Here is a 22,204-nt window from a genome sequence, read left to right on the forward strand (position 1 = left end):
ATATTTAATTTTGTATACTTGTTGAATATTTAGATTAAATTCACAGGTTAATTGTGGTATTTCACTTGGATAGATGCAGCTGTGGAGTACAAAAAGGCTTATTTGTCCCAGTTCATGACTAGAATACAGTAGACGTTGTTATAAAACTAAGCCTGTTACATACTTTGGTAAAATCATGTGCCCTGAAATATAGTAGGCACTTACAAGACACAATCAGACCACCATGACATAGATATTGGGCCTGCCCACAGCAATAGTGTTATGATAAGTGGTGTTCCCTGTATGTGTGATGGTTAGTGGAGGTACAGAATATCTGTGATAGAACAATAATTGAATTGTTTCTGACTCCATCTGATTTTCTGTTGCATTTTAAAAAATACTCTAAGAAAAATGGTATATATTTGCCCAGTGCTTCTACTTTGGTCCTTTCTAAGTGAGTTTTACAGGCTCTCTAAGCCGGTGACCCGTATTCTTAGGCGATGCAATTCTCTGGATCTCTGTGGAGTTTACATTGGGTTTAAGAGGGCTATGCATTCCGTGGAGACTAGGTGATTTCAGAGGAGCTGGTTGATTCAACAGATTTCATCCGAGGGACTCATATTTTCCTTGGGAACATTTCAGGAAATATTCATTTCTTCCAATCAAGGAACTGTCCCTTCCTACCTACACATATATACATACCCTTGCCCTTTAGAGATTCCCTGAACCCACAGAATTTCTCTGGGTTGAAAATGAGTCTCGGTTTGAAATCTATTGAAATAAGTACATCAGGTTTCTGTCGTCCAGAACTAACTTCTAGGTGGAGACTCTCAAGTTGCCCAGGGGTTAGAAACAGTGAAAAGGACTATTACTCTTTCCCTTTGTGTTTCCCATAGTGTCTGCAATACTGCTCTGTACATAAAATGTGGAAAATAAATGTGTTGGCTATAACTCTTTATCCATTTTTCTTCTCCATATATATATATGTATATATATGAATCTATGTAAGACTATTAAAACCCAAGATTTTTCTAGAATTTTGTATTTCACTCCCAGGTCTATCTCCTGTCTCTCATTAACTCACTTAGTATCTTTATGCTTACTGATCTCCTCTTCATATGATCAGGACACTTAATTGAATTGAGTGAACAACTAATTACAGATTCTGACCCATCTTAAGTAAGGCACATTATGCATCCATACCTTCAAAACATTTCTCTAAGCCGTTATTTCTTGCCTGTTTTCCTTGATATAATGCAGGTCCTCTTCACTTCACACCTAGGTTATTTCAGTATGTTCACAACTGGTCTGTGTCCCTCCCTCTCTCCCTTTCAAATCTGTCTACCACACTGCTGTGCTGTCAGAATAATGAAAACATAAATATATCCTTCTTTGGCTTATAAAACTTTTCAGTGGTTCCCTATTGCATTTTGGGGGAGAGTCCAAAGCCTGAACTCTAAAATCATGCCAGTCTCTGTGAATCTCTTTGTAGCCTAACTTTCTGCACTTTTACTGTTTATTACTGTGCCTCAAAGTTTATTTTTATAAAAATACCATTCACTAGTATGACCCCGAGCCTTTGCGGATGCTCTTCCTCTGCCTGATACTTCTTAATATCTCTGGAAAACCCCTACTTATCCTTTGCTACTCAAAAGTTATCTCCCCTTTGGAGCCTCTCTTAAATCTCAAAGGCCATTTCTTTTCATTAGTATAGTATAGTATAGTATAGTATAGTATAGTATAGTATAGTATAGTATAGAAAATAGTACTTCTGTTACATCACTGTATTCATTGCTCCTTAAACTATTTTTGGACTGATGATTTTGTAAAATGTAATAAAAATGAAATACTAGAAAAATGAAGTGTAAAAAACATAAAATAGCCTCATTTTAAAAATTGTTAGCTTCAACAGACCTAAAATTACTATTAAAATGCTATAAAGGGGCCGGGCGCGGTGGCTCATACCTGTAATCCCAGCTCTTTGGGAGGCTGAGGTGGGCGGATCACGAGGTCAGGAGATTGAGACCATCCTGGCTAACACGGTGAAACCCCATGTCTACTAAAAATACAAAAATTAGCCGGGTGTGGTGGTGGGTGCCTGTAGTCCTAGCTACTTGGGAGGCTGAGGCAGGAGAATGGTGTGAACCTGGGAGGTGTAGGTTGCAGTGAGCCGAGATCAAGCCACTGCAGTCCAGCCTGGGTGACAGAGCGAGACTCTGTCTCAAAAATAAGAAAAAGAAAAAAGAATGCTATAAAGATTTCTGTGTATTTACTCTCAAGGTGTGTACTTAGCCATCTTCTTGTGGATCAACAACCAACAATTCAGAGCTCTGCACTGGTCCAGGGCCACATTTTGAGTAGCATTGCTTTATAACATTTATCGAACAATTTTACAATCCTTTGCTTGTGTATTTGCTTTCCTCACTAGACAAGGGTTGTGTCTGATTGATCTTGTGTTTTGTCTTCCCATCTTTTGTTCCCTCCTCTCAAAATCTTAGGTCTTAAAATAGTTAATGACACAGGATTAATCAGTAAATGTTCGTTGAATGAATTAACGATTGGTCTCATTACCCTGTAATCACAACTAGCTTGCGTTTCATTGGGTAGGGTTTTCTTTTAGTTCATGTGGGACTTAGAACTTCATGATGTCATAGTGAAAGTCTACTGGAGAAAGAGCTTTCTAACTCAGTCTGAAGTAGAGGTATTAATGTTGTAACATGCTTTAGTTTTGCTGATCTCCGAGAAACCTCACGGTTCAGGAAGGAGACATTTTCATATTATTAGCACAAGTAATAAAACAGTTCTTTGCTGTAGGAGAGGAGAATAGAACTAGTAGCACAATTGAAGCAAGTTTTTTAAAGCAAATAGTTGCTTTGAGTTACAAATGCAATGCTTTTTTAAGTTTTTTGTTTTTACTGACAAACCACATGCAGATGCCATTCTGTCCTCCAAGTTTCCCACCCTGAGGACAGCCAGCTGCCATGCACTTCCCCCATCCTCATTCACAGATCATTAATCAATATGTCTTTAGAATTTGCATTTTTGAAAGTCATATTCCCAGCTTCAGAAGCCTGCAATTTGCCCAATTTCCTGTGATTTTGGAAAAGTGTTCTGCTGTGGTGGAAAGTACTGTAAACCTGAGTTCCAGCCTAGGTTTTGCAACTAACTGTATGACTCTGCACAGGTCATACTCCCTTTTTAACATGTGTCCTCATTTGAAATCCAGACTAAGTTATCTGTAGGGTGGCTTTTTAACTCTTCCTTTTAGTCCTCACAGGGGTTGATTGACATTTGCTTGCCTTGCTTTTGGTCTTTTAACCCTGGCTAATGATCTTCATACACTATCATGTACATACTATGCCAGCAATTAGGATATTATATTGACATTCTTTTTGCTTTTTTTTCCTCCTGCAGTGTACTATACTTTCCTCAGAGGTACCTTATTCATGTTTGTATGAGCTGCTCTTGGCCCAGTATCTTAATTCATGCACTATTAATGTTGGTTGAGTTGAGCTGAACTCTGTCCCTTGCTTTTGTTTCAGACCTTTGTTTAGCAGTCTGTCAGGTGAGAAAACTTGGATTGGTTGCGTATTTGATATCCAATTAATATATTACAGAACTGTTTAAGGTTGTAAAAGTAATAAAGCTCAGTTGGAGTAATGCTGATCAGTCATATGCATGTGTCAAACAGATGAAAGTTGTGGTTATTCATTCATTGTTCTCCTTAGGAAAGTCTTATTGATTATTAGCTTGATGAAGGATCTGAGTTGATATTCCTCTGTCTGTGCCTTCTTGGCTTCTGGCTGCAGGAAAAAATATGTGAATTTTTTGCCCACAGACTGTCCATCCCCGCCAAGGCAGCCTGCCAAGTCTCAAGTCACATGCCTAGTGAATTACTGCTACATTTTTTCTTCCTTGTCTTTTTCAAGGCTACTGATGTTGGGCTCTTTGCCTGGTGTCCCTGAACTGTAGCCCTTTTAACTCTCTGAGTGATGAACTCCAAACATTGTTTAGCAGCAGAAGCAATTTTTACTGGGGCTAGATTACCTCCACTGATGAGGCCAGGCTTGTTTTTATGGCTTCACACTACTAGGTAGGACTTCTAGAAGTGGCAGGCTTTGGACTTGGTTTAGTCCTTACTCCTGAACTTGAAGCCCTGATTCATATCAGCTCATAGTTCTCAGTGTTCACCACTTGTTCCCAGTGTCCCTAAACCTAGAATATGTACGGGTGTCGTATGAGAGGCAGCTTATTATCCTCACCCATTTCCTGGAGGAGAGGTGTTCTCATCCTCTGGGATGAACACAAGAAATACCCCTTACACTTACCTGACCTCGCTTTTCTAGTTAGGCATTCTATTTTGCATTCCGTTTGCAGAGCTAAGCCTTGTACCTCTTTATAGTGTCTTTCAAATACCAAAATGTGAAAACACCATTCGGAAAGTTAGTACTTCCAGTTGTATTTGTAATGATGGATTCAACCTGAGCTTCTACACTTTTTCCTGGTCCATGTGTTTGTGAGATAGGTTGCAAGGGTTTAGTGGACAGATGTCTAGAGAAAGTAACTAATGCCTAACTTTATGGAACTGCTAACCATAAGTCTCCTTTACAACTGTGTTCTAAGCAACAGCCATGGTCTTAGAGTGACCTTATTACCCAGAGTCACATATTCTGCTGAGGGATGTGGAGAAAAGAGGAAGTTGTGAGACTGGAGGAGAACTTAGAAAATTTTCTTTTATTTAATCTTTGTATTGCCTTTTGTTTTTGCTCAATTTCTGTGTTCTTCTCTTTCTTATGTGAGAAGCACTAGTGCATACATGTAAAACCTGTATTGCAATATGAACCCATCCTTTCCAGCTAGATAATCTTGAAAGAGTTTGCTATCCCCTCTGAGTTGTGGTTTCCTTCTCTGTGAAAACAGGCGATAGCCACTACTTAACATGCATGGTTATATTACATATTAAATAACATGGTGGAAGTATGTACTTGGCACCATGCACTGCTGACCTGGAGAACACTTTAGTAAAAGCTCCTTTCCTTTTTCCTGTTAAATTGAGCATACAAATTATTATTTACTATAAATTCCCCACTTGTGCCTATATTAGAAACTAACAGAAAATGTTACAGATAGTATAAAGTAGAAATTGAGGCACCTAATGAATAAAATTCAGTTCAGTTCAATGAACATTTATTGCACACCAGGCACTGTGAGTGGAGAAGACAGCTTCTTTTGGAAATTTACAGTCTAATGAGGAAAACAGATGAGTGAATAGACATTTAAATGGGGTGTGTGATAGGTGCTTTAGAGGCATGATGGTTGCTGTGCACATAAGGTAGAGGGCACTTGCTCTCATTCAGTGGGAGAGGGGTGAGGGGTGGCACAAAGTCAGGGAGGTAAAGCAGTGGATTTTTGAACTGTGGCTCCTTGAAGAGAGGGCACACATTCCAGGCAGAGGGAGGTACATGTGGGAAGATGAAGTATAGAAGCTGCATAACAAGTGTAACTGCAAATTGTTCAGGCTTGCTTAATTGCAGATTGTGACATGGCAAGTGGCAGGAGGGGAAGCTGTTAATGGCCAGCCCATGGAAGGCCTTTTTGTCGTGCTGAGAAACTTGATTTATATCCTATAAAGAATTGGGGCCATTCATTTCAAGGCTCTATACTGGGGTTGTGACAAGATCAAATTTGCATTTTTTAAGAATCACTCTGGTGCTGGTGCTCAGAATATATTGCAGGAAGACAAGGGAGAAGGAGGAATAGACATATCAAGAAGCTGGTGCCAGGGGTTCAGAGGAGAGCTGATAAGGGGCTGAACTGAAAGAGCAAATGGCAGAGGGTTAAAGAGGAGGAGACCAATTGAGGAGACCAATTTAGAAGGTAAAATGAGTGATAGTTTCATTGTAAAGGATGAGAAAGTGTCAAGGGTGACTCTCAAGTTCTTTTGTTGGGTGTATCTAATTGGAGTGGCAAATAAAGATCAGATTTTGGGGAAAACATGATCGATTCAGTTTCAGACAAACTGATTTGTTCTGCTTGTGGGATGTTATCCAAGGGGAGGGAAGACCAGCAGGCAGTTTGATAGGTAGGTCTGGGGCTTCACAGAGGTCAAGGCCAGAAATACAGCTTTTTAACATTAGTCTTCATTGATGACAGTGACTTTAGAAACAACAAGTAGAATGATCCCTTTGTCCTTGCATTGTGACAGAGACAGAAATGTAGAATATGTCACAAATGAAGCTGTCGTTAAAAATATCCAGTAGATTCCCCACTTCCCTCCTACCTCAATTCTCTCATTAATGGAGATAGAATATTGTTATCTCCCTTTTCTCTTTCAATTCCCATAGTGCCTTTTGATTTGAGATATAGCTTTGAAATTAAACAAGATTGAATTTTGAAGGGTTTTAAATTTTAATGTGATACTTTACGTAACTCCAAACTGCATTTTAATGTGGCTCAGCATATATTCTGATGCCTCTGGGAGTGCTTTAAAGTAATTTATTATTATTATTATTTCATTATTAGATCTCAGACAGAAGTTTAGAGAAACTTATCAGAAAAAGTCAGGATGTATTCCTTAGGCTGTGGAAGGGATAAATGTAAATGCCTTGGTGGCAATGGCTTCTTATCTTCTCACGTGACTCATCCTGCCTTCTCTTTCCTAGAAGGGCTCTGTGGTTTTAGATCAGAATCAAGGTGTCACTCAGTGGCAGCTTTCAGTCAGTTTTTGCATCTCTGCATTTTTGGGAGAATCTTCTACACCTTCACCTTGCTTCCTTACCCTTCCCTCCTCTTTTCTCAGCGTGGAAGGTAGACTTCATTTTAGTTCAGGAAAATCTTAGGAAATCATATTCTTGGATGTTTTTGATTTATTCCTTAACTTTCTAGACATATTTTTCCTTAATTATCTTCATGCCAATATTGAGATTTATGGTAACCTGTCTCTTCCTACCCTCTTTCATTTGAATTTACATAGAAAATCAGCCATTGTGTCCTGGCTCCCTTGAAATTATGGGTTTATCTGTCTTCCTTCCTCCTTCCCTCTCTTCTTCCCTTCCTTCTATTTTTTTCTATCCATTAAAGTAAAACATTCCAGGTCCAATCACTATACCCTACCCCCAATTCATATGTATCTTTTAAACCTCTGTAATATCCTAGCTACATGACCAACTGTTCTTTTCTTATATATGTTTTGTATTGACTGGGAGGTTCATGGTCTCATATGGTTCATTTCATTTTCAGCAACATTAATTGTTGAAGGGTCTTCTTTATGTAACATGGTGATATTGTGATACATTAACCAGTGTGCTTTCTGTTCCTGTTATTTCCTGCAACCTTCTGAGGACTTTACTTTTTTTGGTTATAAGGGGAGGGGAAGGACACTTCAGCAGGATGTAAAAAAGAGGTTATAAGGGGATATATAAAAAGGGGCAAATGTCTGGTTTTTGTTTTTTGAATTTCAGAAATTACAAAGCCTGAGTCTGGCTATAAAACTGAATTTGAAAAAACAAAAGTCAAGAAAAAAGGTTTTATAGACTAGAAGAGGAAGGAGAGCTGGGTAGGGAGTTGAATGAACCTAGGTACTGGGATTGTATTTGAACCCCCTAGGAAGGTTTTATAAATTCTAGAGGAGAGTGGACTTCCCCCTGCCATGGCTCGCCCTACCTCTGATGGAAGCTAAGAAAGCAGAAAGACCTGAGAGGAAATGTGCCAAGATTAAGTTTCTACCTCTCAACTAAATGGGGACTCACAACTGAAATTGTTTAGTCATAGTAAAAAATAAAAAGAATTATATTACTTTTTTTACCCCTGTGATTGATGGAGTGGGATTTGCATCTACTATGTCTATATTGAGTAACAGTGAGATATGGTGGAAAATTGCTTAGGCTCTGAAGCCGGATTGATTTGGGTTTAAATACTAGCTCTGTGTAAAACCCTAGTCTAGTTATTTAATCTCTCTGGGTCTGTTTTCTCTTTTATGTAACTGGAATAATAATACCTACCTTGTTTGAAGTGTTTTGATGCTTGGATAGGATATATGTACAATATCTAGAATGGTGCCTGGCTCACAGTAGGTACTCAGAAATACTCTGCTTGTATTTTAATCTCAGTATTACGTCTTTATTTTGTGTTCTATTAAGTCTATTTTGTGTAGACTTATAGACTACATCTAAACCCTTCTTTCATATGACAGCTCTACAAATATTTGAGGGCCAGTGTCCTTAACTGTGTCTTGAATATTTGAGAAGCAATGTGCCATAGTGTATTCTGGAGTTCGTTTCTTAGATTGGAATCTCAGCTAGCCCACTTACACACTTAAGTAAGTTACCTGACTTCCTTGAACCTCAGTTTCCTTATTTGTAAACTGGAGATGATATTAATAATACCTATCTCCTTGGTTAGTTGTGAATATAAAAGATGTTAATACAGATAAAGACCTATAGGCACATGTTAGTTAATTATACATAGAGTAAATATCTCATTGTGACAGAGGCAGTGGTTACATGTTCACCTAGTCCTGTTTTATTTTCACCTTTAGAGCCAGACATAAGCTGTTTTTTTCTGCCTTCCTTGCAATTATGTTGGGGCTATGTGCTTATTCTAACTGGTAAACTGTAAGTAGAGGTGATATGTGTCATTTATGAGCCAAAGCCTTTGCCATGTGGATTGTGTAGGCTGCATATTGAGATGATGGATTCACAAGGTGATACTAGACTGAATTTCTAAATCACCATTTGGAATATAGCTTCTGGGTGCATATAGGACATTGTGTGGGCAAGAAATAATCTTTGTGTAAAGCTGCTGAGAGTTTGTCATTGTGCTGTCAAGGCGTAATCTAGCCTATGAGCCTATGTAGATTAATATGACTAATTTTGGTAGATGAATACGGAATGAAACAAACTGTTGAGGGGTCATTTTTAGGAGAAGGCCTTTTCAGTGAATTAAGATATTCATTAAGATATCCTCCTTAATGATATTAAGGAGGAGGGAGGATTTTATTGAAGAAACAGAAACAGGGTTAAAAAAGGAACCTTAATTTTTCTATGTGAAATGGGTTTTATGTAAATGCATGTTTTGGTGATAAAACCCTTTGTCTTTCTTTTTATTGTCGCATATCCTATAATAGATTTTTCTTTCTTTAAAGTTTCTTACATCTTTCTAAATGTGAAACAGTTGTATTCTGGAGTGGTCATTAATAATTTTAATGGTGAATGAGTTTATCAGCTCCTTTTTTTGGGAGAAGATTTTATCAAAGGGTATGGAGGAGAAAACGTTAAGAGTTCCAATTAAGTTTTTGAGGAAAAGAGGGGGCTTTAAATGCAGGCTAAGGATGGAGCACAGTGGATGTTGTATTTTCCTCTAATTTGGTATTGAGGTCTCTCTCCGGAGAGTTGCTAGAAACTCTAGCTCTGCCCTGATGGGGATCCAAGGGAGGTGGTCTTAGATACTTACAAAGTGGCTTTACGTGATACTTCTTTATCCTGGTGGACAGTCTAACCTAAGCGTCTAACTCATGACCAGGTGTCCCTCTTACAGGGAACTTGAATATACTGGCAGGTACCTTTGTGGTTCATGCCTGACTTGTGTCCAGTTTATGAGATAGCCACTCTCTAGGAGAGCCACAATGTTATTTATAGACCCAGAAAGAAGAGGGCAGCACACCTCAGGGCCAGCAGGAGGAAGGGGAGTCATCCAGGACATGTACTCTCAACCAGGGGGTGGGAAGAAGAGAGAAAGAGATAGCAAAGTCTTTATTGGGGTCCATGGTGTTACCCAAGTAAGTTTCCCACAAGGAGTTCTAATTGGTGGGTTTAGAGGAAGCAGGCACAAGTTCTATGTAGGCATGCTGTGTCCGTGAGAGGAGGTCATGGTGGCATATCTGCACAGTACTTGTGGGGTGTGGAAGTCAGTGGGGCAAGTCCAGTAGGTTATGTTTAGTTCTCCCACAGGGAGGTGGCCCAGGAGGCAGTTGTGTAAGGGGGATATCTGGATAAATCACATTGAGGAATAGGGAAGAGGTGAAGAACTAGATACTGTGTCAGGGATGACTTATCCTTCCTTCTGATATGAAAAAATTCAACTTATGTTTAAAATAGATGCCGAGAGCTGGGCACAGTGGCTGATGCCTGTAATCCCAACACTTTGTGAGGCTAAGGCGGGCAGGTCACTTGAGGTCAGGAGCTTGAGACCAGCCTGGCCAACATGGTGAAATCCTGTCTCTACTATAAAAAATACAAAAATTAGCCAGGCATGGTGGCACGTGCCTGTAGTCCCAGCTAGTTGGGAAGCTGAAGCAGGAGAATTGCTTGAACCCAGGAGGTGGAGGTTGCAGTGAACTGAAATCATGCCAGTGCACTCCAGCCTGGGTGACAGAGTGAGATCCTGTTTCAAAATAAAAAAATAAAATAAAATGGATGCCAAAGCAACATAAAATAATTATAAGAATTTGCTACAGTGGAAAATGTAGTTAGGACTCAGCTTAGTCATAAACACAAGTGATCCTTGAGGTGAAACTTGGTGAGTGGCAAAGTGTTGTCAACCACTGTCCCAGATGTTAACTCTGCCTCCCTCACATACCACATAAAGTGGTAAATGGGTTTGATTCCTGGGAAATGAGTTTTCAAGTATCTTTAACCACTTAACAAGAAAATGTGACTTCTTAAAATGTACTTCTTAGGTTGACTCATTGCGAAGATAAAAAAGAAATACCAGAATAAAGTGTAAGAAAAAATACAAATCAAGTATTTAAAAAAATTTTGGATGCATTATATTTGTACATATTAATGGGGCATACATGAAATTTTGTTACATGTGTAGATGTGTAATGATTAAGTCAGGATATTTAGGGTATCCATTGCCCAAGTCTTTATCATTTCTATGTGTTGGGCACGTTTCATTTCCTCTCTACTATTTGTGTTGAAAAATACAACCTTTTTTTTTTTTCAAAAATAATGATATCATACTACTCTGCTATCAAACATTCGAACATATTCTGTGTATCAATGGTATGTTTGTGCCCCTTGACAAACCTCTCTTTATCTCACTTCCACCCTCTACCCTTACATCCATCCCAGTCTCTGGTATCTGTCGTTCCACTCTTTACCTCCATATGATCAACTTTATTAGCTCCCATGTATGAGTGAGAACACAGAATACTTTTTGTGCCTGGCTTATTTCCCATAATGACTTCCAGCTCCATCTGTGTTGTGACAAATGACATGATTTCCTTTATTTTTATGGTCAATAGATTTCCATGGTATAAATATAGAATATTTCCTTTATCCATTCATTTGTTGATGTATACTTAGGTTGCATCCATATCTTTGCTATTGTGAATAGTGCTGCAGTGAATGTGAGGGTACAGGTGACCCTTTGATATACTGAATTCTTTTCCTTTGGATAAATACCTGGTAGTGGGATTGCTGGATTGTATGGTCGTTTTGTTTGTGATGGTGGTTGTTGTTGTTGTTGTTTGAATCTCCATATTGTTTTCCATAGTGGCTGTACTAATTTACATTACAACCGACAGTGTATGAGTTTCCTTTTTTCCACGTCCTCACTAACATCTACTATTTCTTGTTTTTTTATTAATAGCCATTCTAATTGGAGTACGATGATACCTCATTGTGGTTTTGATTTGCATTTCCCTGATGATTAGTGATGAACATTTTTTTCATATACCTGTTGGCCGTTTATATGTCTTCTTTTGAAAATTTCTGTATATGTCTTTTGACTCTTTTTACGTGGTATTTATATTTTACTGTTGATTGCATGTTCTGGATATTAGTCCCCGGTTGGATGAATAGTTTGTAAATATTTTATTCCAACCAAGAAGTTGCCTCTTAACTCCTTTGTTTCTTTTGTTATGCAGAAGTTTTTAAATTTAATATAGTCCCATTTGTCTATTTCTGTTTTCGTTGCTGTGCTTTTTAGGCCTCAGCCATAAAATCTTTGCCTACACCAATGTCCTAAAGAGTTTTCCATAAATTTTCTTCTTGTAGTTTTATAGTTTTGGGTTTTACTTTTAAATCTTTAATCCATCTTGAGTTGATTTTTGTATATGGTGAGGGAGTGTTCTAGTTTCATTCTTTTGCATGATTATCTAGTTTTCCAGCACCATATATTAAAGAGGTGTATTCTTTTTACGTTGTACCTATTTGGGGATCTCTGAACTTCTGTATCTGGATGTCTTAAACTCTTTCTAGACTTGGCAAGTTTTCATCTATTATTTTATTAAATAGTTTCTCTCTTTCATTCTCTTTTAGGTAAACAATAATTTGAATATTGAGTCACGTTATTGTGTCCCATATGTCATGAGGGCTTTGCTCTTATTTCTTTATTTATTTATATTGCGTTATTTCAAAAGACCTGTCTTCATGTTCTAAGATTCTTTCTTTTGCTTTGTTTAGTCTATCATTAAAACTTTCGAATGTATTTTGTATTTCATTCAATGGTTTGAGAGTTTCTATTTAGTTCTTTTTATTATATCTATCTCTTCGGTAAGTTTCGCAGTCACATCCTGAATTGTTTTTCTGATTTCTTTGTATTGTTTTTCAGAGTTATCTTGTAGCTCAGTGAGATTTTCTTTTTTCACATTTTCAACATTTTGAAATCTTTTCTTGAGATTTCATGAATTTCTTTTCAATTAGGATTTATTGCTGGATGTGTTCCTTTGCAGGTTTCATTTCCTTGCATTTTTATGTTTTCTGTGTCCTTACATTGGTATCTGTGCATCTGGTGTAACAGTTGCGTCTTCCAATTTTGTGATTTTGCTTTCATAGGGGAGGACTTTTTCCTGAAGATGAATATATGGTGTTGGTTGGGTAGGGCATTTTGGCTTTGATTCTGGGTACATGCAATAGTGCAGTGTCTGTATGATTTCTTTACTATAAACAGCATCAGTGGTGTCTGATTTCCTTGGTGGCTTAGGGTACGGTTGTCAGAGAAGGCTGTGGTGAAGTTTTGCTGGGATCTTGGTTGCCAGTCTTCAGGCTTCAGTGGTGGCAGCAGGGAGCTGACTGTGCCTGCCCTTGGGCCCAAGGTGGCATGCATTGGCACCAGTGTTAGCAGGTCCAGGCAGGCTGATTCTTTGCTTCTGGGTGGTTTGTTCAGGTACCAGGCATGGCAGTGGTGGGCTGGGTGGATGGAAGAGTTATTGAGCCCCTGGCAGGGGATGTGGCATGAGCAATGGCAGTGGCAGCAGTGAGACAACCCTCTGAAACCCAAGTGGTCTGTGCTAGTGTTGGCAGTGGCTGTGACCAGTTGGGTGGGCTGATGACCAGCAGGTGGCATGTGGGGGGTGGGTGCCGGCTGTGGTGGTAGTAGCAGGTTGAGTGGACCTGATCCTAGACGCTGGGAGGAGTGCTCAGGTACCACGGGCACTGGATCAGGCAGTCTCCAAGCTCCTGGATGGTGTGCTCAGGTGGAAGCAGCACCATCTGTGCTGTGGACCTGCTATTGGAGAAAGCTTGGTTGCTTTCCCTGGGGGCAGCCATAGGCAGGCAGCTGGAGGGTGTGGGTTTTTCTTGCACCTCATCCCACAGTAGTCTGTAGCTGCAGTGGTTGTGGGCAGTGGAATTTGTCCTCAGGATGCATGAGAATGTGTGGCTGCCCCTCTGCTGGGCTGGGGGTGGGATTGTTGCTCGAGACTCTTGACCTGGGCCTGGTTGCAGGGCAGGATGCAGTCCAGTGTGGGCTGGGCTCTTAAAATGGCACTGTGCTGCAGCTACTTAGGACTCAGCAGGTTGTGGGACTCAGTGTGAGCTCCCTCTCTGGAACAGTGCCTTCATGTGGTTTCTAGGGCACACTCTATGTTACTTTCAAGGCCTCTGAGGGTCAAAGGGCTCTCCCCTGGCTAGGATAGTCGTAGTCCATGATGGGAGTGTGGACCACTGGGGTCTCTCACCCTTTCCCCACACTAGGGAGTTCCAAGATGATCCCTGCTGAACAGGCTGCCTCGCTTCCCTCTGCTTTCTTGCTTTAGGTGTTTCCTGTCACTTTGTTGAATTTCAGTGTTCTCTCTTGGATGATCTATTTGAAGTGTTATTTTTCTCCTCACTATTTTGTTTCTTCTTAGTGGAGGAGATGAGTAGACATTAGGAGATGCCTCTAATGAGCCATCTTGAAGCTGGGACATTGTCTTTTTCAAGAATTACTACCCAAGACCAAACTAGAACATGCCTCAGAGGTTCCAGGTATAGCGTGGGACACTGAGGAATGTGGTCCTGCCCCTCAGCCACAAGGGCCCTGCAAGCTGTTGCTGCCTGTTTGAGGGCAGCAGAAACAGAGCTCAACCAATAAACTCATGCAAACCAAGGTGCTGGGACCTCTGAGCTCACCCTCCCAGGAGTGTCCAAATAAAGTATTTAGGTGGCTTACTTAGAGATCCAAGCCAGGGCAATGTTAAAGGAAAATTTGGGGAATATGTGTTTTCTTGCTGCCATTTTCTCAGAGCAGACATTATGATAACATAAAGTGAAATGTGGGATAAATGATCACTCTCCTAATGCTGTGGATCAAATATTTTTTCACATATCAATTTCCATTGATAAATGAACTTGCCCTGGCTTAGGACCCCTAAGAGCAACTGATAAAATTCAGTATCTCTTTTTTTTCCTACAGAAGTGGATAACAGGAAGTTCACTTCTTAGAGAATTTATCACTGTTTTTGAAAATATGGTTATGAAAAGTAATTTCTGATATTGAGGCTAGAATGTTACATTATGGGGGTTGGTCAGAGGAAGGATGGACTCTCCTGTTACCTTTCATATCTCTCCAGGTCCACTGTAGATTGCCGTGGTAGTAGGAACTTTGATATACATTAATATAGTCCACATAGAAATTATATGAGATGAAGCAAGAGGCTTATAACTTCGGGGAAGGAGGGTTGCCAATATGCAGTGTTCAGAATGTCCTTTATCTTCAGACTGGAATAAAAGTTTGATTCTGTCTCTAGTTTCCCTGGTAGCAGGAGGTTTGTTCTCCTTTACTGTGCTCGCTGTAGCAGCATGGAAACTTCCTTGGAACCCCGGATCACGGCAGCAGTGGTGGATTCCTACTTTGAGATATTGGGAAGTAGGCGAAGAGAGCTTTGGGCCCTTCAGTGATGATGGTGGTTTTGGGGTCATGCCTTGGGGATTTCCTATATACAAGGTGATATTTGAAAGTACAGACAATACATGAGAACTAGAAAAGATAACTTCAAGGTTTGAGCCTGTTACCATTAGCCGAAAAAGAACAAGTTGGGAAAACAAACTAATTTTTAAGGAGAAGACACTGACTTCATTTTTGGACATTGACTTTGAAGTGATGATTATTAAAATGGTGTCTGGAAGTTTGACACTCCCTCTTATTTTTCTTTTTTAAGGTTAAAAAGAGGAATTTACTGGGGCATATAACCAAACTATGAAATGCATACAGCTTAAACTGCCTTTAGGGCTGGTTGGGAACACATAACTTGAATTTAGTTAAGGCTGTCTCTTCTATTTCATGTATCAGTTTCATGTTCTCTCTTTTTAAAAAATTTTTATTAATTTCAACTTTTATTTTAGATTCAGAGGGTATGTGTGCAGCTTTGTTAAATGGATATATCCTGTGACACTGAGGTTTGGGGTACAAATGATCCTGTCACCCAGGTAGTGAGCATAGTGTCCAATAGGTAGTTTTTCAGCCCTTGACTTCCTCCCCCTGCCCCCCAGTAGTCCCCAGTGTCTGTTGTTCTCATCTTTTTGTCCATATGTACCCAATGTTTAGCTCCCACTTATAAATAAGAACATGCAATATTTGGTTTTATGTTCTTGCATTAATTCACTTAGGATGATGGCCTCCAGCTGCATCTATGTTACTGCAAAGGACATGATTTCATTCTTTTTTTTGTGGCTGCATAGTATTGCATGGTGTATGTGTACCACATTTTCTTTATCCAGTCCACTGTTGATGGCCATCTAGGTTGATTCCATGTCTTCGCTATTGTGAATAGTGCTGCAGTAAACATATGAGTTGACACTTCATCTTTTGTGCAAAGCTAGGGCTAACAATGTTTTGTTTAGAGACCTTTTGTTAGGCTCAAATTAAAGACCCTATTCGTTATTTGATAGAGCATGTCTTTGAGATTATAGTTCAGGTTTGTGGAAGTATGTGATTCAATATATAAACTCCTAACAACTTTCTATGAGCACATCTTTGTGCTTTTTTTTTTTTTTTTTTTTTTTTTTTTTTTTTTTTTTTTTTAATCCAGCAGGGCTACAAATTTATTTGTCACATATGGTAAAATCTATATGAAATGAGTAAATTTTTTTAAGGAAATATATTATTGAAGGAAATAGGAAAGTGGTGGGATAACATTTTAAAAAACATATGTGGCTTTGTGAACAAGATGATTTTTTTTTGTTGTTCAAGGCAAAAATCTCTTCAATAAGAGAGATAGAGGAGAATTTCTTCTCCAGAGTGTAATCTGTAGCCATCTGCTGCTGTATCTCATTATGTTCTTCATGTAATTAGAGCAATTAGGATGAGGCTTGCACTGTATATTGGTCATGGAAGGAGGGTTGAGCTATTTCCAGGCTTGTTTTGAGAGACTGGAGATTAATGGCCTAATCTTTTAGGTAAATTGATAGAAACTGAGATATATTTAAGCTAGGAAATGGAGAAGGGCAATTTTTTTGTTATCTGTTACGTTGCTTTCTTATCACCATGGTAACTAGGTGTTTTGACAAATATATTTTTAATGAGATTAACTCATGATAAAGAAGAAAGTGATAGTGATAGAGAAAATGATAAGAAGAAAGATTGTAGAATGAAAGAAGATGGGTTTCGTGATATGGTGATATGGTGGAAACCTCACTCCAGATTTTCAACGCTAAGAAGTTTGGAGAAAAGGAGGAAGGAAAATTTAAAGGAGAAGGCAAAATTAGGGATATACAAAACTCTCTTTTGGGAAGCCAGTCATGGAATGTGGTTTGTACTGAAGAGGCGCCAGGAGATTAGGTACTGCAACCACAAATGTGCTAAACCACTGTAGGATTCTTAGGGTAGATTGCAGTGCCACTCGACCCTCTCGTAAGATTAGCGTGTCATTCCAAATCCTGGAAGAGGCTTCTTGTAACATCTAACTGTTCTTCCTAATCTCCCTCTCTGCACCCTTTATTTCCAATTGCCAACACATGAGTGATGATTCTCAGTGCTAATACTGAACTATTGCCTGTTCTTCCAACGGATCTTTCTCAGGTAAAGACTATTATCTTTTCAACCTACTTGTGGTCAACAAATACATTTTTATGAAATACTGCTCTATCCCTGTCTCTTTTTTATTCAAATACTTTTAGAAAAGGCTCACATTGCCTACAATACCATGCATCTTATCTTGACGTTCAAGGTCACCTGAAGAGAGACCAACCCACTTTATCTCCTATAGCTCTTCTGTATGAACCCTATTTTCTTTTTTTTTCTTTTAATTAAATTTAATTTAAAGTTCAAGGATACATGTGCAGGACGTGCAGATTTGTTACATAGGTAAACGTGTGCCATGGTGGTTTGCTGCACTTATCAACCCATCATCTAGGCAGTAAGCCCTGCATGCAATCGCTATTTATCCTGATGCTCTCCCTCCTCCGGCCCCTCCAACAAGCCCCAGTGTGTGTTGTTCCCCTCCCTGTGTGCATGTGTTCTCATTGTTCAGCTCTTACTTATAAGTGAGAACATGCGGTGTTTGGTTTTCTGATGAACCCTATTTTCCACTAGCCTATGTCCTGCCTGTGTTTAAAATGTGTCGTATTCGTCTCTGCCATTGCTTCTTTGCACTTATGATTGCTCTTGTTTGGAAACTTCCTTGGTTCTCTAAGTCTTAAATCCTTTAAGGTCCGATTCAGTACCTCACCATCTTAATTGTGTTCTACACTTATTTTCTGTTATATTTTTACTTAAGAGACCTTACAGTGCTTAGCATAGTTGTTTATAGCGTAGCAATGCTGAAAAGTTGATGCTAGTGCTTGAAGCATAGGTCTTTAGGAGAGATCAGGATGGCTTACTTCACTTTGTATTTCAAGTTGCTGTGGCACCAGGCCTTTGGGAACCCAGACAAGTCAGGTTAGAGAAATGAATTCGGTTTTTATTTCACTCCTTTGTTTAATTTCCTGTCAAAGCCCTGGTGTCACCAAATTCTACACAGCCCAGGCACTTGCCAGAGAAAATGATTTTCCCTGGTTTTGAGGGGACTTATTCTAGATGCATTGAATAGATTCAGCTTCTGGGTGTATGCCCAGTGCCTTATACATAGAACAGTTAATTCTAGGGGATGTCCATGCTCCATTCTGTTCTGATCAGGACTCATTTATATGTGCCAAGCCGCTGCTGAGCTTGGCATGTGCTGGTGGGCAAGAGAGGCCTGGCTTTTGTGTACATATGACAAGCTCTGCTCCCTGCTGGGTGGGGCATATCCCTGAATGAGAGATCCTGGGTGAGAGAGCAGCGGAGAGAACAAAACAGTGGCAATGAGAGACTGCAAGTAAGCAGTTAGGACAGACATAAAAGGAGATATTAATAATAGAGGAAATTGATATCCATATTACCGGTGGAAAGAGCCACATAGAGCAGGGTTTTGTCCTTCTCAGTGTGCGCATCTTTGTCTAGAATTTACCCAGGTTCTGGCATTGCCCGAAGGTCACTGACTCCAACTCTATTCATTTATGGTGTGGCCTATGCTTTATCCCAATGTTACTGGGAGATGTTAATTCTTTATTGAAAATGTCTATATTTTAGTTCTTCAGGGGCTACTTAACTCTTTAATTGCTTTATTGTTTATGCCAGTGAAACCCTGGGCTACATATCTGAAAATGTTTCACTTATCCTTGAATTATACCTCCCATGCATTAAGCTATAGCTTCTACAAATTTAGTAATGGTGTCTACCCTGAATAACGAGGATCTATCTGTCCAGCCCTGTACCCACGTGTTATGTGTCAGGCACATGAATTGTATTGTTTCTAAATGGCAAATTAATAGGATGTCAGAATTTGCATAGACTATGCAAAATTATCCATTCAGCAACTATTGAGCAATATTCTCTGATATACTGAAAAAATAGGAGATCTTTGCCCCTGAGGAATGTACAGTTTAGCCAGGAGAGAAGATAACAGACATGAAGCATAAGTATAATGCTGCTGCTAAGTGTGTTAGGAAGTCATAAGTACATTGCAAAATAGAAAAAGTGGTAAGAGCATGAGTTGAAGATACATGAACAAGATTAATTACAGGTTAGTATTTTCCATTTCCTTTTTAGATTACAGAACTAAAAGGAAACAGGCATTGAAATCCTTGTGTCTGTCTGGATCCTACAGGAATAATTGGCCATTTAGTTCTTGCCATTTGGGAATTGGAGAGAAGGACAGGAATAAACCCCCAAATCTCAAGTCCAAATCAAAATGTAGTGATAGCAACCCCCCAAACAAAGGAGAAGCTTGAGTTCTTCCTTTCTGTTCTTAGGAACTTGGGAGTTGCTCCTTTAAGATAGAAATGCATTTGTTCTAATATTTGTCTTCAATGTAAAGCAATAATAATTTGAATTTTAGGTGGTTTGGTTGAATATCTTTGTATTGAATATATTTAAATATGATGTTGGGAATGTGTTATGTTAAACATGCCGTTCTTTATTCTTAATTATAAACTAAAATTTTCAGGTATCAGTCAAGGCATGAGAAGGCACTGGAGCAGAAGTTTCTTCTATCCAGCAACTATACTGTCTATTTTTTTTGAGACGGAGTCTCACTGTTTTTCAGGCTGGAGTGCAGTGGCACAATCTCGGCTCACTGCAGCCTCTGCCTCCCGGGTTCACACAATTCTCTGCCTCAGCCTCCTGACTAGTGGGGATTACAGGTGCCCACCACCACTCCTGACTAATTTTTTGTATTTTTAGTAGAGACGGAGTTTCACCATCTTGGCCAGGCTGGTCTTGAACTCCTGACCTCGTGATGTGCCCACCTCGGCCTCCCGAAGTTCTGCGATTATAGGCGTGAGCCACTGCGCCTGGCCCAACTATACTTTTATTGTTTATCTTCCCTTTTTCTTCCAGTCACTTCTTTTCGGGATAATTAATGTTATTGAAATAAGAAAACGTACCTTAAAATTAAAATCAAACCACACTGATTTTAATTTTAAGGTATGTTTTCTTATTTTGGCATAATCCTGAATTTTGGTGTTCTGTTTTTCGTGTTTACACATAAACCTAAAATGTTTTCCCCTTCAGTATTTATTTTCTGTTACTAGATTGTCACTCCCTGAAGTTTGCTAATCTGATGGAAGCTGACCTAATAATATAGAGTGTAAAAATGTCTCTCTGCTTTCTGCCCCGTAAATACAGTGTGCCATAAATGCCCATTGTATGCTTCAGTCATTCCAGTGCTTTTTGCTCTTTAATAGTATAATTGCCTCTTTTATTTCTTCAGGTTATCATCTGGGCAGAGTGTTAGTTCATAAGGGAGCATGAGGCACATCTGTGAGTTCCACAGCTCAGCAGGATTCACCCCTGGGCTTTGGCAGGGCATGTGAAGCTGGGGCTGGCACCTCATTATTGCCAGCTTTATTGTTGCCTGTTCTGCATCAGCTGCCAATACTGCTGTGACACCAAACACTATTTTCGGTCTTCTTTTTAGCTAAACATTTTTTTTTTCAAATAATAAGTAACTTATGTACCTATTTCTACAAAGGAAAAGACTATTTAATAGAGGAGTGGGAACAGAAAAGCAGATTTTAATGCTTTAAGATTTTAAAAACTTTTAAAATTAGTTGTGTGTTTTTTTTTTTTGTAAAACTGTGTATCTGTTTGAAAGCTAATAGTATTTGAAAACCACAGTAATGTGTATTACTGAGAATGCAATAGTACCAACTACTAGAACATATCCTTTTTGCTGCTATTTTAAATCATAACTTGAAATGAAAAAAGTATGTGAATATAATTCAAAACCAAATTCAAAACCTTTCCACTTCAAACTGGCTTCTGTTTTGATATTGCCAGAATTCTGATCGTCTTAAAGGCAGGAAACCATGAATTTGTTTTATTTTCTTGCTTATGTAGTATCCTTCACTCCCATTGACGATTCCTGCCAGTTTTTCCATTTAGCACCTCCATACATATTTATTTCATTTTCAGAGATCCCCTAGTTCAGATCCTCTTTGTGTCTAGTTATTTTGATGCAGTAACAATTGGAGTTTTAATCAGTGTCTCTCCCTATTATTATTTTCTATTATACTTGCCCTTTCCTTTTGTTTGGAAATCAGATTTTTTTTTTCAGGAAAAGATAAATGTAGCATATCTCATACTGCAAAAGAGTTGAATTCTTGACTTTTGAATTTTATAAGTCAAATTCTAGGCATGAAGGTAAATGTTTTGGAAGAATTGGAATGAGTTATGTCTGTCCTCAGAAGAGTAGAGGGTAGGGGTGGTGGCATTCAGATCCCCTGTGCCCAGCATGGCTGGAGAATAGTAGATATGGCTGTCTAAGTTAGAGGGACCTGTGGCAACTTTGCAAATTTCCCATGGCAAGGATAACTTACGGGGCGATGAGGAGATACCTGTATGCCCAGAGGGACATGGATGTAGCCAACAGAAAGTCAGACTTGTAGAAGGCTTGTGGCAGAGATGAGGATGAGGGAAGGAGCTAAGGATCTGGGTAGACCTACCTGTAGGAGAGCTACAGATGTTTGTGGATAAATGCTAATGACCTCCACCATCCTTCCATTCCTCTACCACACAACTCTAGCATTTTGTAATCTTTTGGAATTTAGATGCAGCCCATGAGGAAGGGGAAACCAGAAATTGAGATTACCCTGACTTGGCTGAAATTTAGTTTTCCCCATTCAGCAGAATAGGAGTTTCAAAACAGAGATTAAGTTCAGTTGTACAGAAATAAACTCCCAATTACTTGCACACCTGAGTTTGTGCTTTGCCCTGGTACCTGCTGCACTAGTTCCTTTGCAGTGAAGCCTCTCTAATCTTGCTGCTTTCATGGGGGAAGCTACCATGGCTGTTGGCAATACACGGCCTGGACGTGTTGATTCTTCATGGTCTGTGTCCGCTTCATTGTTCCTGCTGTTTTCCAACCTGAACCTCTCCTTTACGCAGCCCAGTCCCCTCATAGCCTCATGTCTACCGGGAGACTTCTCAGCTTCCTGCCTAACTGCTCTTTGTTTGTGTATACTTTTCCCACTTACATTCAGACATGAGCTGTCTTCTTCCT

The 22,204-nt window shown here is 39.4% G+C and overlaps 1 protein-coding gene across 13 annotated transcripts in view; it reads left to right on the forward strand.

Moving 5' to 3' along the window:
* LOC105470347 (immunoglobulin superfamily member 11) overlaps positions 1-22,204 on the forward strand; it is a 268,851-nt gene that overhangs the window by 176,596 nt on the left and 70,051 nt on the right. Inside the window, exon 1 of one of the 13 annotated variants that reach the window (XM_071092392.1) lies at positions 9,738-9,754. The exons of the other annotated variants lie outside the window; for them this stretch is intronic. The gene's annotated coding sequence lies outside the window, so the exon portion shown is untranslated. Of the gene's footprint in view, positions 1-9,737; positions 9,755-22,204 lie in introns of those variants that run through there. 13 annotated transcript variants of the gene reach the window in all.

This window comes from Macaca nemestrina, chromosome 2 (assembly GCF_043159975.1).
Source record: "Macaca nemestrina isolate mMacNem1 chromosome 2, mMacNem.hap1, whole genome shotgun sequence".
Lineage (NCBI taxonomy): Eukaryota > Metazoa > Chordata > Mammalia > Primates > Cercopithecidae > Macaca > Macaca nemestrina.